At 37.3% G+C, this 18298-nt stretch overlaps 1 protein-coding gene across 2 annotated transcripts in view; it reads left to right on the forward strand.

Moving 5' to 3' along the window:
- The window catches only part of LOC110678333 (mucin-5AC), a 161405-nt gene that overhangs the window by 49190 nt on the left and 93917 nt on the right, over nucleotides 1-18298 (forward strand). The window contains exon 2 of one of the 2 annotated variants that reach the window (XM_021851071.1): nucleotides 1450-1485. The exons of the other annotated variant lie outside the window; for it this stretch is intronic. The gene's annotated coding sequence lies outside the window, so the exon portion shown is untranslated. The remainder of the gene's footprint in view (nucleotides 1-1449; nucleotides 1486-18298) is intronic. 2 annotated transcript variants of the gene reach the window in all.

The following is an 18298-nucleotide window of genomic DNA, read 5'->3' on the forward strand; positions in this document are numbered from 1 at the left end:
AATCAGATGAGAATCCATTCGAACATCTTCATACATTTTTCCCTAGGAAGAAAGTGCGCATTCCGAAGAAATGTCCTTTCTTAGATATTTGCCCCATTAGGCGACAATTTTGAATTCCACTTTTTTGGAAGGATGTTGCGAATTCAGAGACTCACTCTTCCTTTTGCACGGCCGACCAACGACTGACAACATGTATCATTTGAATGAGTCACAATCGATAAGTTGATTTGATGATGTTATGTTAATCCAATATACATTCGACATTGGTGACATTTAACCCAACATCGAACCAATGTTCGAGAACGTCGCAACCCATTGGAAGCCCGCACTATAAAAATCTCAGTCAGTGGTGGTAGTGGTGAGTAGTTTGTGGTATTTTAATAGGGCTAACATTGGATATAAATAGAAAGCGTTGTGTTGGATGAGCATTTAATTCTTCTGAAAGAGGAGCGCTTTGTGAAAGAAGACCACGTGATTATTGAGCTAAAATCGCATTCAGGTTAACTTGTGCGTCCATGAGTCCTCTCGTGGTGTAGAGGTAACGCGCCCTATCTAGAGAACAGGGAGTCGTGAGTTAGATTCTCACCGAGAAGACGTGTAACATTTTCGCAAAACTTCACATCAATTTGTCCATTTAATATAATTGCAAAGTATATGTAATGTTTAGTTTTTCGGTAGTTGTCAAAGTTATCAGTCAAACATAAACACGATTTAAATTCGATGACAGTCCAACATTGGCCCAATATAGGATACAATGTAATTCGACATTGGCCAGAAATCCGGTTAACGCATTAAGTCGGGAACATTTTAAGTACTTACTCAGTCGACTGAGATGCCTTTCAACTGACAAGGAATCGCTTATTATTTTAAATGTGTGAAAGAAAAAAAATATACATTTTACTCACTTGTCAAACATATGACTTGAATTTTCCCAGCTCTGGCTTAAAATAATATGTCGTAATTCAGAACATACATTTTTCCAACATTTAAATAGATGGGGCGAAATAGAGTGTAAGTGACATTTTGGTCGGATTTGATTTGGGAACACTAAAGATTCTACTCTTATTAATCTTTCCAATGGTATTTTCGGGTGATTTTCACTTCCAACAGAAAGTATAGCATAATTCGTAGAAAGTTTCTCTTTTTTTTTTGGCCCCCATGCAATTTGTATGGAAAAAAAATGTCAAATAAACTTCAAATTCGATTCTCTCATAACTAGGTTTTTTTCTGATCGCAGTACGCAGTTGAATAGAACTGTCAGTTCAAACGGCAGTCGCTGTAGAAAATTTCTGCAAGGAATCTTCGAGAAAATTCTTTAGCGATTCCTGTTCAGCAGCAAATCAGGCTTTACTCCCGAACCCCTTAAAATTAAAGTTTTGTTTTTGTACATCGAGATTTTTGGCTTTTCCCTGATGAACTGTCAGTGTTAACGTTGTTCTCTTTTTGCAGGTGAGCATTTTGATGATATTCAAGAGTATTAATCAAGTAAGTATGAGCTTATACGAACTTATAAATAGAGGCACAAATTAACTAGCATTTCTTTATTATATCATGTTTATAATTGATACGATCTGTGTTATATTGATTGCTTTGGATTTTTTTAGTTAAATTTGGTATCCAGCTTTTTACGCTGGGCATGCCATTAATTTTGAATCATCCCTATCTGACATTTCTTGCCAACACTATATTTTTATGGTTGGATCGTAGCAATCTTAGTAGTGAAGCAATTTTCTGATGTTGACGAACAACAAATATATTCGTGTTTTCAGGATACAGAGTCCCAAAAAAGTTTCATATTTTATATTCTTGTATATTTTGTTGTTTGCTCTAATGCTAATATTATTTATTTTAGGTGAATAAACCAGAAGAAACTGTTGCAAAGTTTACAAACTGAAAAAATACAAAATCACATCTGAACCTGGATGCATGCCAGTGATTCCTATTAATCTAGCAGAACAAACTTTTTCGATTTGCCATTGATTGTCCTAATTTTATTATATATCATGGGGGATAGGTAGGGTCGATGTACCAATAGCCGCATAGCTAAGAACAAATATTTGTATAAAATCGAAAAATAACGCTAGCGTCATTATTTTTACATCATCTGAAAGCTTTTTATCTTGGTTTTGTGGGAAAAATATGAAAACTACGAAAACTCATATGTGTGTATTTATTATCGCTTGTGCTACTATAGGAATACATGTGCCTATAGTAGCACTATTTCTAATTTCTGTTCCTATAGTAGCACTAGCATCACGGTGTTGGCAAAATACTAATCAAAACCGTATTTTTACAAAGCTTTTATATTTTTCCTTCAAAGTGTGGATCAAAAGCTTTCGTTTGATGTAAAAAAAGTTCTTAATTCATTAATTTTTCTTATAATAAAAAATAGTTTCTCTCAGTAGTGCTACTATAGGAACAATAGGTTTACTATAGGCGCAAGGGAGCTCAAATTTTAAGCAAAACTAATTATTTCGATCATTTTTTGAACAAAATCAAGCTGTGTATCAATGGTACTTAGATAAATAGCTTCTGACCTTCATGTAAAAAAATATTCTGAAAAGATATATAGCAAAACGGCCGTAAAAAGCCACTAGTGCGACTATAGGGGACTGTCCACTAAGGGAACACTGACCCTAGATGGGAATCAGTAGCGCAACCAGGATTTGGCTCTAGGGGGGGTTTTGCAATTTTTAAAATACTTATTGAGAAGAAATTTTTTGATGAAGAAAAAAATTGAGTTGAAGAGTTCAAGTATGTTTTATATTCTGCATGGTTAAAATGAATTAAGAAAGATTACAATAAATTAGTGTCATGCCATTTAACCGCTCTTATTATGTATTGTTCCTTAAATATGTTTTCGAGTTTTTCAAGAATGAGAATGACTTGGAGAATAATCTTTATGCGCAGAAATTTGCAATAGAAATCATTACCACTACTGTTGCAGTAGGTCGAAAACAGATCAGCGTTGCAAAATTCAACTGACGGTAGAAAACTAATTGTCACAATTTAAAGAGTTGGTGTTCTAGAAAATCGAGTGTAAAGGTCAAAAATGTGTTCTGCTTTCATTGTGAAGATGTTATGACTTAATATATGATAACATTTCAAAATGTTCAATATGCTCATGAGAAGCTGTTTTTTGATGACTTTGTAAGAAAATTGATTTACTATTTTCATGATTCACCTACAAACTCTCAAAATTGTTTAAATACCTGATGTGGCCGAAATGCTTCCACCGACAGCTAAATATTTCAACAGTATTCGTAGACTTTTTTCTTTGTAATCTTCAATTATCAAGGAATTCATATGCTCTGAAGGTCGCAAAATTTGGCCAAATGCTGAGGCAACTATAAGAATTTTGATGTTTTAGATGCTGCACCAATGGGAAGTTTCCAATATACATGAAGGTTCAACAAACTGTTGATACAATGCCATCAGTTTGTTTTTGATAAAGGCTAGAAAATTTTGTTATTTATTAGCTCATTGTAGTTATAATTTTGTTTTGATCATACTCCCTGAAGAGTTTAAAAGTTAAAAAATCCAACTTCAAACAATATAACTGTGGAGGCCTCTGACATTATCAGTGTAAATACGAATTAGACTAAGTTACTCCTCTTTAGATGTATCGTTGTATATTGTCTAGTGCTGAATTTCATCAATATATTCGGCGAGCCTAATTATTTTTCGGCTCTGGGGGGGGGGGGGGGGGGGGGGTGGGGTTTGACCCCCAAAACCCCCCCTTGGTTGCGCCACTGATGGGAATAAATTGAAAATCCTACGTTATTCGCAACTGCGTAAGGTTGCGCCACCGTTACCAATAGAGCAAAAATGCAGTATTTGTGGGTATTGGTCAAGCAAGTTTGTGGGATATAAATACCTATTAGAATCAGGGAGAGCTTTCTTGGGCGAGCTGGCGAACCAAGCAAAAGCGTGCAGAAATTTGCGCTCTGGGATTGAATCGTCAGACAAAAAAGACTAAGGTCGTAGCTTGTGACATGAAGACGTAATGAACAGTGGCTTTACGTGGACCCTATAAATTAGTTCATTTATTTATTGATGCATAGAAGAATTGTGTTCTTTACTAAGAAAGTTCATTAGTGAACGTAGCTAGTTTCTATTCAAAGCTCTTAGTTTGTTGCGGTATCAAGCAAATATTAATTTCAATCCAAATGTATTATTTCGATACCCGATGATTGAAAATAAATAGGAATCATGCGATTTAAAATTCGACCGCCAGCTCAAATTGTAGGAAAGTCTACAATTTGCACTTTTGTAAATTTTCCAGAAGCCTAAAATAATTAGCCTTTTAATAACACCGCTTATCGCAAACGAATGGCCGAGAAACAGTGATGAGTAGGATAATTTCAGTATTTTGAGGTGATGTGACGATGTTGATGTAACTTTGCGTATCCACTTTAATCCCGTCGTCCAAATAATCTAAAATTCATTCACACGAGAATAATCTTGATGAATCCTAATAATTTATTGCCTAAAATGGTACAAAATAATTAATAATTAAAAGAAAATTGTTAATACTATAAAAATGAATACGAAGATAAGAGCCTCTGTACGTGCCATAAATTCTTTTGTTCTTTTGACTTTTACTGTGCGCCGTGTGTTGGTGCTGTCTTGCTCTCTCTCACGGATAACTTGAAAACAGGGTGTGGTAGCTAGAGTTGGTAGATTAAGATTTGGATTTGTTTTAAATATATACTATGTTATTTGTCATGATTTACGTATGCATCGATAAGTGGTGCTTGTAAATTTTTGAGAGTGTCTGTGTTATGCCAGCGATTACCTTATATTTACTATATTCAGTTCAGAGTGTTTGACTGACAGCAGAATGGGTCGAACGGAATGATGCCTGTAACGGGATACCAAAGAGTCAGTTTTGTGAAGATTTTTGTAGCGAACAGATGTGCCGGTTTGATTCCGGTGTTTTGTTTTTAAACTGTTTGGCCGATGTTGGAATTGGCCGAAACCAAATTAATATAATGATCGGATACTACAATGGCGCAGACGGTAGGGTGAAAAAATAGTTAAGTTGCTGTTGTTTTGCTTGTGAAAATAGTTAAAACAGTGAAAATAGGTGGTGAGTATGATTGACGTGAAGAGGATTAATTTGGAAATGGCTTCCCGATGTTTTTGCGGGAGAATCCCCAGTAGGCTCACTGCCGGAAGGGCAGCGGAGTAGGCTGGAGGATTGATTTGGAAATGGCTTCCCGATGTTTTTGCGGGAGAATCCCCAGTAGGCTCACTGCCGGAAGGGCAGTGAAGTAGGCTGGAGGATTGATTTGCAAATGGCTTCCCGATGTTTTTGCGGGAGAATCCCCAGTAGGCTCACTGCCGGAAGGTCAGTGGAGTAGGCTGGAGGATTGATTTGGAAATGGCTTCCCGGTGTTTTTTTGCGGGAGAATCCCCAGTAGGCTCACTGCCGGAAGGGCAGCGGAGTAGGCTGGAGGATTGATTTGGAAATGGCTTCCCGATGTTTTTGCGGGAGAATCCGCAGTAGGCTCACTGCCGGAAGGGCAGTGGAGTAGGCTGGAGGATTGATTTGGAAATGGCTTCCCGATGTTTTTGCGGGAGAATCCCCAGTAGGCTCACTGCCGGAAGGGCAGTGAAGTAGGCTGGAGGATTGATTTGCAAATGGCTTCCCGATGTTTTTGCGGGAGAATCCGCAGTAGGCTCACTGCCGGAAGGGCAGTGGAGTAGGCTGGAGGATTGATTTGCAAATGGCTTCCCGATGTTTTTGCGGGAGAATCCCCAGTAGGCTCACTGCCGATGATGATGATGATGATGATGATGATGATGATGATGATGATGATGATGATGATGTGATGATGATGATGATGATGATGATGATGATGATGATGATGATGATGATGATGATGAATGATGATGATGATGATGATGATTGATGATGATGATGATGATGATGATTGATGATGATGATGATGATGATGATGATGATTGATGATGATGATTGATGATGATGATGATGATGATGATGATGATGATGATGATGATGATGATGATGATGATGATGATGATGATGATGATGATGATGATGATGATGATTGATGATGATGATTGATGATGATGATGATGATGATGATGATGATGATGATGATGATGATGATGATGATGATGATGATGTGATGATGATGATGATGATTGATGATGATGATGATGATGATGATGATGATGATGATGATGATGATGAATGATGATGATGATGATGATGATGATGATGATGATGATGATGATGATGATGTGATGATGATGATGATGATGGATGATGATGATGATGATGATGATGATGATGATGATGATGATGATGATGATGATGATGATGATGATGATGATGATGATGATGATGATGATGATGATGATGATGATGATGATGATGATGATGATGATGATGATGATGATGATTGATGATGATGATGATGATGATGATGATGATGATGATGATGATGATGATGATGATGATGATGATGATGATGATGATGATGATGATGATGATGATGATGATGATGATGATGATGATGATTGATGATGATGATGATGATGATGATGATGATATGATGATGATGATGATGATGATGATGATGATGATGATGATGATGATGATGATGATGATGATGATGATGATGATGATGATGATGATGATGATGATGATGATGATGATGATGATGATGATGATGATGATGATGATGATGATGATGATGATGATGATGATGATGATGATGATGATGATGATGATGATGATGATGATGATGATGATGATGATGATGATGATGATGATGATGATGATGATGATGATGATGATGATGATGATGATGATGATGATGATGATGATGATGATGATGATGATGATGATGATGATGATGATGATGATGATGATGATGATGATGATGATGATATGATGATGATGATGATGATGATGATGATGATGATGATGATGATGATGATGATGATGATGATGATGATGATGATGATGATGATGAATGATGATGATGATGATGATGATGATGATGATGATGATGATGATGATGATGATGATGATGATGATGATGATGATGATGATGATGATGATGATGATGATGATGATGATGATGATGATGATGATGATGATGATGATGATTGATGATGATGATGATGATGATGATGATGATGATGATGATGATGATGATGATGATGAATGATGATGATGATGATGATGATGATGGATGATGATGATGATGATGATGATTTTTTTTTTTTTGATGATGATTGATGATATTGATGATGATGATGATGATGATGATTGATGATGATGATGATGATTGATGATGAATGATGATGATGATGATGATGATGATGATGAATGATGATGATGATGATGATGATGATGATGATGATGATGATGATGATGATGATGAATGAGAAGAAAAAAAAAAAAAAAAAAAAAAAAAAAAAAAAAAAAAAAAAAATGATGAAATGATGATGGATGATGATGATGATGATGATATATTTTTATGATGATGATGATGATGATATTTTTTTCAAAAACAAAATACAGAGTACAGAAGGAGGCGGATGTGGTAGCTAGAGTTGGTAGATTAAGATTTGGATTTGTTTTAAATATATACTATGTTATTTGTCATGATTTACGTATGCATCGATAAGTGGTGCTTGAAAATTTTTGAGAGTGTCTGTGTTATGCCAGCGATTACCTTATATTTACTATATTCAGTTCAGAGTGTTTGACTGACAGCAGAATGGGTCGAACGGAATGATGCCTGTAACGGGATACCAAAGAGTCAGTTTTGTGAAGATTTTTGTAGCGAACAGATGTGCCGGTTTGATTCCGGTGTTTTGTTTTTAAACTGTTTGGCCGATGTTGGAATTGGCCGAAACCAAATTAATATAATGATCGGATACTACACAGGGCGCACAGTAAAAGTCAAACATTTTATAGCATGCATAGGCTCATTGTAGATGCACACATCATCAAGAGAAAATTAATGTCAGTTCAATCAACAAAATGAAATCATTGCCTACTAAGACCTCGCTATAAAATCTGTAGGCAAGAAATGTCAAAATCAAATCACCCTATAAATTTATGTGATTTGTGCTAACGTAAGAACAACACGACATTCTCGTCTCACGTCGCGTTTTCGTGAATATCAAATCACCCCTTGTTGTTTTACAGCGAGCGTAAAAAGCTGGATTTCATAAAATTTAGTTTTTGATTTTTCTAATTTTTGGGGTTTACGCATACCTACTTTCTCAATTATTTCATGATCTCAAAATGTTCAATTTTACTTGCTTACTATCACCAATAGAGTGTCCATCCCGGGATTTGACAAAATTCGGGATTTCCCGTATCCTGGGATTTTGTTTCTGACATCCCGGGAATGGGATTCCCGAAATGTACGTGGAAACCACCAAATTACATTGTAAAACAATGGTGTTTTCCTTACTATCAACCTTATTTGATCATTTTGATGATGTAGAAAGGCATAATGAAAATCCCGGGATTTGACAAAATTCGGGATTTCCCGTATCCCGGGATTTTGTTTCTGACATCCCGGGAATCCCGGGATTCACGAAATGTACGTGGAAACCACTAAATTACATTGTAAAACAATGGCATTTTCCTTACTGTCAACCTTATTTGATAATTTTGATAATGTAGAAAGGCATAATGAAAAAGAGAATAAACGAGTAATTATTTTCATGAAAAGATCAATTTACCAAGTAAGAAACACATATTTTAATTTGTCTAGATGCAAAGTGTTAATGCTTTTCTTTTCAACATTAGCCGTTTTTATATGCCTATGCTGAGATAACAAATTTAAAAGAACACCTAAACTGCCGCAAATTGCGAGTTAGTACCATCTGTAAAAAGTAGGCATTGAGAAAAATGACAGAAGTTTTCAATCTCGTTTTCCACACAAATATTCAATAAACTCCTGGAGATTGGAACATGTTTCGATCTCAATGAAACTTTCATAATTTGGATTTCACTCCGTTACCTTTCCAAGAAAAATATAAAGATGACCAAATAACAATTCATTTTTGTGTTACACAATGCGAAAATCTGCAGTGGGACTGACGTGGTTCATGCTTTACTTTTCATTATGGGACAATTCGACTTGGTGTTTTCCCTAATTTTACTGAACAGAATTTCTCGTAATTGCAGCTGAATGATCATTAGAAGATATAATAAAAACTGATATCAACTCAATTTTGACCAAAATGAAGATGCGACTGACTTGCGATTCACGGCAGTAAACTTCAGTCAATAATTTTCAGTAATTAACTTTCAGCATGATCTACAATACCTTCAATGTTCTTAATTCGTTTTTTTGGTTCTAAAGTTTTTATGACTTTTCAAATGTTTGAAGCAAATTGCTTTTAAATTATGTCTTAAGTTTTTAGCATACTTTCATTCCAGTGTTATAGAGAACAAGAAAAAAATCCGTAGCAAACCCGTAATTAGTCAAGCTAAGTTTTGATGTTTGTTAGGTTACTTCATTAGAATAAAAAAATCTTATCTGAAATGTGATTGGCTATAATTAACATATTATATCTATTTATTTCATTGAAAAAAAATGTATTGTTAAATTTGTACTTCCATTTCAACCGAAATGCTAGTTTTATTGAAAATTTGATAAATCCCGGGATTTCCCGGGATAAGCATAGATTTTTGTCCCGAATCCCGGGACGAGCAAAATGGCCGGGAAATGGACACTCTAATCACCAAGTTACGACAAAAATTTGAACCAAACTGTCTGTCTCCCGAATGTCCTTGACTTTCTTAACACCTTTGCCAAAGACTCGATGTTTCTATCTCATGTGTATCCCAAGATAGAACTGGTTGAAAATAATAAATTTTACAAGCGCACTTAAAATGTTCTATTTGATTTGATTACTAGCGCCACGTAGGGGACTATTACCTTTAAATTTAGAACTGATTACCTTTCGGATGTCCTTGACCTTCTGATCACTTTTGTCAAAGATTCGAACTTTCTATCTCATATGGATCACAAGATAACAATGCCCAATTTTACATGCTCCTAGCGCCACATTCATTCATTCATTTATTGGTATTATAATAAAACCGCGTCAACAATTCCACGCCATACAACTCGATTCGCAGTTACCTCCCTCTATCTTCGGCTGCGGCTCACATTCGCCAGACCTTAAAGCACCTGGTTGGCCCACCGTGCCTGCTGTGCTCCTCTTGTACCTGCCGGATCGAAAGCGAACACCATTTTTACAGGGTTGTTGTTCGTCATTCTTACAACATGTCCCGCCCAACGCATTCTTCTAGCTTTTGGTACTTTCAGGATGCTAGGTTCGTCCTAAGCACCTGACATTCGAAGACTTCGAGTGCTTGCAGGTCCTTCTCGAGCGTCGTCCACGTTTCATGCCCGTACAGGACCACCGCTCTAATCAGCGTTTTGTACATGGTACACTTGGTGCGGGGACTGATCTTTTTTGATCGCAGGTTCTTCTGAAGCTCATAGTGGGCCCGACTTCCACAGATGATGCGTCTCCTTATTTCACGGCAAACATTGTTGTCCACCGACAGCAAGGATCCGAGGTAAATGAATTCATCTACCACCTCGAAGGTATCCCCGTCAATCGTAACGTTGGTTTCTTGGCGAGCCCTGTCGCGTTGGGTTCTGCCCACCAGCATGTACTTTGTTTTCGACGTATTAACCACCAGTCCGACTTTTGTTGCTTCGCGTTTCAGGCGGGTGTACATTTCAGACACCGTTTCAAATGTTCTTCCGATTATAATCATGTCTTCAGCAAAGCTAACAAATTGACTGGACCTTGTGAAAATCGTGCCTCGGCTCTTAAACCCGGCTCTCCACAGGACACCCTCTAGCGCAATGTTGAACAACAGGCACGGAAGTCCTTCACTTTGTCTTAGCCCCCGGTGGGACTCGAACAAACTGTAGTGTTCGCCCGACATCTTACTGTCGATACTGTCGTGCGTAGGGGCCTTCCTTAGCCTAGTGGTTAGAGTCCGCGGCTACACAGCAAAGCCATGCTGAAGGTGTCTGGGTTAAATTCCCGGACGGTCCAAGATTTTTTCGTAATGGAAATATCCTTGACATCCCTGGGCATAGAGTATCATCGTACCTGCCATACGATATACGAATGCGAAAATGGCAACTTTGACAAAGAAAGCTCTCAGCTCCGGGCCCATTTTAATGCGTTCCGCTCCGATACCATCCCTCTCAGCTGCCTTGTTATTCTTGAGCTTGCCGTTCAACGCATCCTTAACTTCTCTCAAAGCGGGAGCTGATTTGTTGCTATTGTCCAACATTTCGACGTAGTCACTTCTTTCGCTGCCTTGAACCTCCGTGCCTGTGTTCTCAATGCCATTCATGTGTTCGTCGTAGTGCTGCTTCCACCTTCGATCCCCTCGCTTCTTTATCCCTGCACATTTCGGCTCGCGGCACAAAGCCTCTGCGGGATGCGTTGAGTTTTTAATAGAACTTTCGCGATTCTTGGGTTTGGTGCAACAGCTATATTTCTTTGCATTCCGCCTCCTCCAGGCGGCGCCTTTTCTCCTGGAACAGACGGGTCTGATGCTTCCGCTTCTGTCTATAACGTTCCACATTCTGCCGAGTACCTTGCTGGAGCATTACTGCCTGCACTGCGTTCTTCTCCTCCAGAATCATTCTACACTCCTCGTCGTACCAATCGTTCCGTCGACTCCGTTCATCGTTCGCAACAAAGTTCTCACCTGCGACGTTTATGGCTGCTGCAGGGTGTATGCTGTGGCGACATCCAGCTGCTTCAGTCGCTCAAGGTCATACCGACGCAGGCGTCGGTATCGTAGGTTGTTAACGACGGAGAGATTTGAGCGCAGTTTTACCATTACCAGGTAGTGGTCGGAGTTGATGTTAGCGCCACGATAAGTCCTGACATCGATAATGTTGGAGAAGTACCGTTAATCAATCAAAACGTGGTCGATTTGCGATTCTGTTTGCTGTGATGATCTCCAGGTGTACCGGTACGGAAGGTTATGTTGGAAATAGCTGCTACGAATAGCCATATCCTTGGAGGCGGCAAAATCAGATAGGCGTTGAACTATCCAATCGTCGGTCTGAACTCCTCTTCCTGGTCAACCTGAGTGTTGCATCTCACCCGACATGAGATCTAGGCATTTGTCAATAATGGAAATGAGAATAGTTAAAAACAAAACATAAACAAAACAAAAAAAACTTTAAATAGTTATTGAAAACAATCTTGAAAGATTGTTAGACAAAATAAAAAGGCTTTATACGATAAAGTTTGGACTTGCATGCTAATTAGGTATCTGAACATGTGCTATTCGCATCATTATAAAACTGCGCAATTATACGTTATAGCTATAAGAAGCGTGTTTTTATAAATTTGATATTTGATTTACGTATATTTGATTTCTGCATTATTTTTTTAAATTCTGTTATTCAGCTTTATTCAAAACACTTTTTGTATTAGTACACCAATCTCTGTTTTTCAAACTTGACAAAACGGATGCTAAAAGATTCAACGATAGATCTGATATCAGTGATTAAAAGCTCTAGGTTTTGTCCTAACCTCCAGTGATGAATCAAGAATTTATAACCACTTTACCATGATATACCTACAATTAAGGAAACGGTAGCAGATTTATTATTCTGATTTAGAAACAGTGCTGCAGTTCTTTGGACTCACTGTGAGAAATAATCCATACTCGCCTTCTAGAGGTTAAAAGGCCATAAAACAGGAGAACAAACCTTGGCAACGGAGAAGAATATAGCTTCTAGATCATTGACAAACACAAGGATAGGCGAATTAATTTTGCTCAACAAAAGCAGCACCAAAACAAAATTATAAATGGAAATTGGAGCAAAATGGATCAACCTGAATGGTCAACAACACCCATATAATGAAAATGCTAAGACACCCGCTTTATAAGCCAGTACTGTACCAGCAACTCTCCCACGATCATTGTATCACCAAAGACATCAATGGGATTGTGTGTCGGTTCACACCATGAGCTAATAGTATACCGTAGATTACGTAGTAATGCTGCGATGATTAGCCGACTCTAACTCTAAATATCCATGATATGCGCTTTTCCCCCTATTTGCTCGTGGCAGTGAGGCTACCAATAATAGGTTTTCATTTGTACATCATCCCTACACTGTATAATTTTCAAGTTCTCATATCCAACAATTTTCTGCGTTATCATGCACTGCAACCCGACGACGCCTTTCCGATGTGTTAATTGGCCTAAAATGTCACGAATTGTAAAACTTACCGCAATGCCATGGAAAATGCCACGCCAGTGATGGCCAACATTGAAACAATTAAACTTTTTATAGCACTTATTCTTACACACAGGTCCATCGACGTAGCCGGTAATGTTTTCTTAGTACGATTCGGTCCATCTGCAGAGCAACGACTCGGTAACAATATTATTGTGCCCTAGGAAAAGGAAAACCATCACTGCTACTCCATAAACAGCCAATAAAATAAATCAAAACAAGCAATTGGGTATAACTTAGCAGATTATACGAAACGGCGTTAATGAATATTTTTCCTGTAAAAAAAAACAAACCCAAAAAGAGCAGTAAAAATCGAAAATCAGTTATTAAGAATTGAATGATTTTTCAAGAAAAAACTGAAAGTTTGAACTAATTTTTTTAAAGAATAATCAAAAATAACAATCGAGGTCCTCTATAGGGGGAGATCCCCCAGTACCGGACACTTAAGCCACTAAATTCATAATTCGAAAAATATTGATTTGATGGGCTCGTGTTACCCATTTATGATAAATATTATCATTTTTATAGTGTACAAAAATAAATTTGAAAATATAAATATGAATTTTGACATTGAGTTTTGATGATGTATTTTAGTACCAAATTGATCGATCTTGAAAGGTGGCACCCAATACCGGACACGATCTGGAAATGCCTCGAATTCTGTAAATTTGAACATCATTGAATGTGTACACTATAGAAATAGTTTATAATTACCAATTCAATGCAATTGCAACATTTACAAAAATAATTTGAATTTTTCTTAGTTTGCAAGATGCCTATCAAAAACCTCTTTTATATATGATGAAAAATAGCACATTTTACGATGTTGTTATGAATTGTTCATTCTTCTTAATTTTATTGCATGTTTGATACCATGGTCGACGGAACCCATGAAAAATGAAAGTATTTTGAGACACTGATGCAATAATTACAAAGATATCATATAACAAATCAAGCTGTCCGAAACTGAGGGACAGGAGGTGCTTAACCAAAATTGTAATTTGTCCATATTTACTTCAATTATGGTACAAAATACATTCATACTATCAAATTAGGATTGTGTTCGATCATGCTTGCGGGATCCAAAGTATTTTTTCATTTTCAAAATAATTACTAAATAGGCTCAAAATTAAGAAAATACGTCAATTTTTTAAAGATTTTCAAACTTTTCTACTTTTTTAAAAAGGGATGCATATTTCAAGGATGTGTTATTCTACGCAAACATTAGTCTACACAAAAGCTTTCTTTTCTACTAATACACCATCTTGATTGGACCATGATTTCTCAATGTTTCGACTTTGTCCGGTATTGGGTGCTGTCCGGCACTGGGGGATCTCCCCCTAAGCTTTACATTTTTCAGTGTTTGTGGCACTTCTCTGATTTGAATACTTATTTTAATATTTCCATTGCCGTTTTTTGAATGATCAAGTGTTTAATTTTCATTGTTTTTTTTGTTTGATGCGTATTGTTAATATTTTCTTTGGTTTCAAAATTTCCTAGCGCTAATTTTAATGTTTCGTTCTAGTTTTCAATTTTTCATTGCTTATTCACATTTTTTAATAGGAATAATTATTGATTTCTGATCACTTGATTTCAGTTTAAAATTGCTTATTTCTATTGATTTACTGGTTAAAAATACATTTTTAGTGCCTTTTTTAACTGTTTATTGATAAAAACGTTAAAAACTATTGCTTATATGTCTTATTATCTTATTGACTAGTTTTTTGATAAAGCACAGAGTTTTCCCCTTCTTTAAATGCCTATTAATTTGGCTACCCCGACTATTCGTCTTTTCAATTCAATAATGATTCGTCTTGATCGTTGTTTGCAGCATCGCCGACGTCCAAATGCGATTATCGCACTTGTTAGCGATCATTTGGGGTGAATCTTGTTTTATTTTACTTGATGGTTCACAGAATAACCTACCATGCCGAAATGCTCTCGCAGACCAACAATTTGAGGCAGACCAGTAGTTATATAAATGGCCTGTTCAGCTGACGATTTGTATAGGTTGTTTAATGAACCTTTTTTTTCGGTGAGGATCTTTTCTGCTTGAACTAATTTTTAGAGCATGCAATCGAAATCATCGTTTGTCTGTCGCCATGTCGTAGCAAATTTCTTTGATTGATCGCATGATAACTCACAGGGGTGCAGGTGGCCTGGCCAATGAAAAAAATAAATAATTTGCACTTCGTTTTCTTTATACGGCCATTTTAAGAGGATCGTAATAAGAATCATTCGAAAAAAAAATAGATGACTACAATGTTTTTACCAAATGCAACAACTAAATATCAATATACAGATTTGAGATTTTCATGTTCAAGCATGGTTTGATATCTCTCCATAATGGCCATTCAAGTTTTCAAAATCTGTCTTTAGATGGCAACACTGATAGGATAAGTGATCTAATGACTACCGCTTCTGCTTCATAAGCGGAATGCAATGTGTTCAACCCCATGCTCATTTCTTTCCTTCCATGGTTGGTAAATCCTGAGCACAAGCTTTGTGTCGCAAGCTGAAATATGCAGGGATAAGGATGGGAGCATCCTGACGAACGGACTCGAGGTGATCGAAATGTGGATGCAGCACAACGATGAACACCTGAATGATGCAGAGAACACAGGCACAAAAGGTCAGTACAGCGGAGGTGAGAGCTACGTCAGTATAGCATACAGTGGAAACCAAACAGCTCCCTCGATTCGAAAGTTAAGGCTGCCATTAAACAGCTCAAGTACAACAAGACCGCTGACAAGGATGGTATCGAAGCCGAACTCATCAGGATGGGACCGATGAATTTGGCCGCTTGTCTGGCTTGTTGGCCGCATCGGCTGGTAGTTAGAATCTGGTAGACGGAAAAGCTTCCGGAGGAGTAGAAGCAAGGCTATGACAACCCAAAGCCCATCTACAAAAACGGCAACAAACTGGAATGTGAATCACTATCCTAAACGCCGCCTACAAAGTGCTATTTTAGATTATCTTCCACAATTTTTTTCTAGAATAATTCAAAAATCTGGAGTAATAAGTAAAGATGGAGATCGCAGTAGGCAGCACGCGTTCTGCTATGCAGTACTTTGTTAAAGCCCAGACATAAGGTGAAAATGCATCGAAGCTAAATCTCGGATTTTTGGGAGCACGGATTTGGACAGCCGGACATCGAATCGGGCTGAGGGCTTGATCGATTGGTCACTCGCTGGTGATGACCAATCGATAAAGTTTTCAGCTTGAACCATCGTCTTGTTCTCTAGATTTGTGCAGTTAAAGCAGGTCCATCACACTCGGGCTCAGATTGGATACCACTTCTAGTACTGCATTTGGTCCCTCGGTAGTGCAAAAGGTACCCAACTTTGACAGATCACAGTACACTTTTCACGGCATTCTAGATTACCTTATGAGCCATAAAATTTTGGGCAACTGCAAGGGACATGGTAGTCTTTAATTTGTCTTTGGTTAAAGGTTTAAGGTTTTGCTTCGTTTTTTGTTGCTTTAGTGAAATGAACAGCCTACAGCTGCTCAATCAAGGATGGATGATCAATTGGGTGAGCTCGTTTCATGCTTTTATTTTAAATGTACAATATATTAAGAACCATATTTTTATCATGACAACGATGGGAATGTTACTTAAATAAATTGATTTTACCAAACATAAACAGCTCGTCATTGTAAGTGTCGAAAAAGACTATTGTCCATTAACATTAAAAACCCTATACCTTTTCTTTCACCTGATTTTATCATTATAAAAAATAACGTTTAAATGGTTCGAAGCTAAAAATAATCACCTATCAGACAACGTGAACACACTGTCTGATAGGTGATAGGTGATACTGATAGGTGATTTTTTGAACTGAGGTTGCATGAATCGCATCACTTACCAAAGTGAATCCTGATCATGCAACTATGATCCCGCCCTTGATTCCTTGTGTGACTTCGATTAATCTGGTCAATCACGAGGTAGCTACTACGAATTGTACGGTCATCAATGCTCATGCCTATTTTTCTTTGATTTTTTTCTCTGAGGTATTCATAATTGGATTTGTTTTAAGGTGGTAGCATGATGTTTAACAAAATCCCTCTAAAAAATACTAACAAATCATTTATGGATTCCTAAAAACGTCAATTATGGACTGTTGATTGAACCTTTGAAAAAAATTTTCAATTTAAATCTTGTTGATAATTTTTTTAAATAACAAATGATTGTTGAAACAAATCGTTCGGCCGAGTCGTCAAACGGCACTACCGAGTAATGAATACTTGATAGCTTAATTTATCTTCGAGCAACCTCAAATTTATTCGATTACGTAACGCAAGTTCTGCAAGCCATAAATAACTGGGAAAACAGCAACATAACAAACAGAAAGTTATGCGATTTCCAAACTTGTTTGTCACTGCTTGCTATCGAAGAGGAGCAAGCTTGATTGTTTATTTTAATGCTACATGCTTAAAGGATGTCCGAATGGGAAACGTTTTGCAGCTGTGCCGTGACTGGCCAAAAGATAGGTATTTTCTATAAATGGCATATGCAAGTGCACCTTCCTTTTTCCAGGGAGCAAACCAGCAGCATGCGAAAGAAGACGACCCTATCGCTAGGCGCAACATCCGCAAACTGCATAGGGATGATTCATATATTACGTAACGCAAAATTTGTCAATTTTAGACCCCCTCCCTCCCCCACGTAACAGCTTTTGTATGGAAAATTTAAAATTTTTGTATGAACCGTAACACTATGGAAGACCCCCTCCCTCCCCCTGTTGCGTTACGTAATATTTGAACGATCCCATACACGATAGTGTAAATATCCCATTCATGTTCGATCACGATTAGGAAGCGTAGAAACCAAAGAACAACTTTCTATTAGCTTGAAATTCGCTGCCAGGAAAGTGTTTCAAAAATAATCATAGATACATAGGCCTTGGACTTTAGCATGCAATTGTTCAAATTATTTTCCGTTTGTTTGTTGTCTCAAAATGAGGATTCAGATCAGATGAAACAACATA

This window comes from Aedes aegypti, chromosome 3, assembly GCF_002204515.2.
Source record: "Aedes aegypti strain LVP_AGWG chromosome 3, AaegL5.0 Primary Assembly, whole genome shotgun sequence".
Taxonomy (NCBI): Eukaryota; Metazoa; Arthropoda; class Insecta; order Diptera; family Culicidae; genus Aedes; species Aedes aegypti.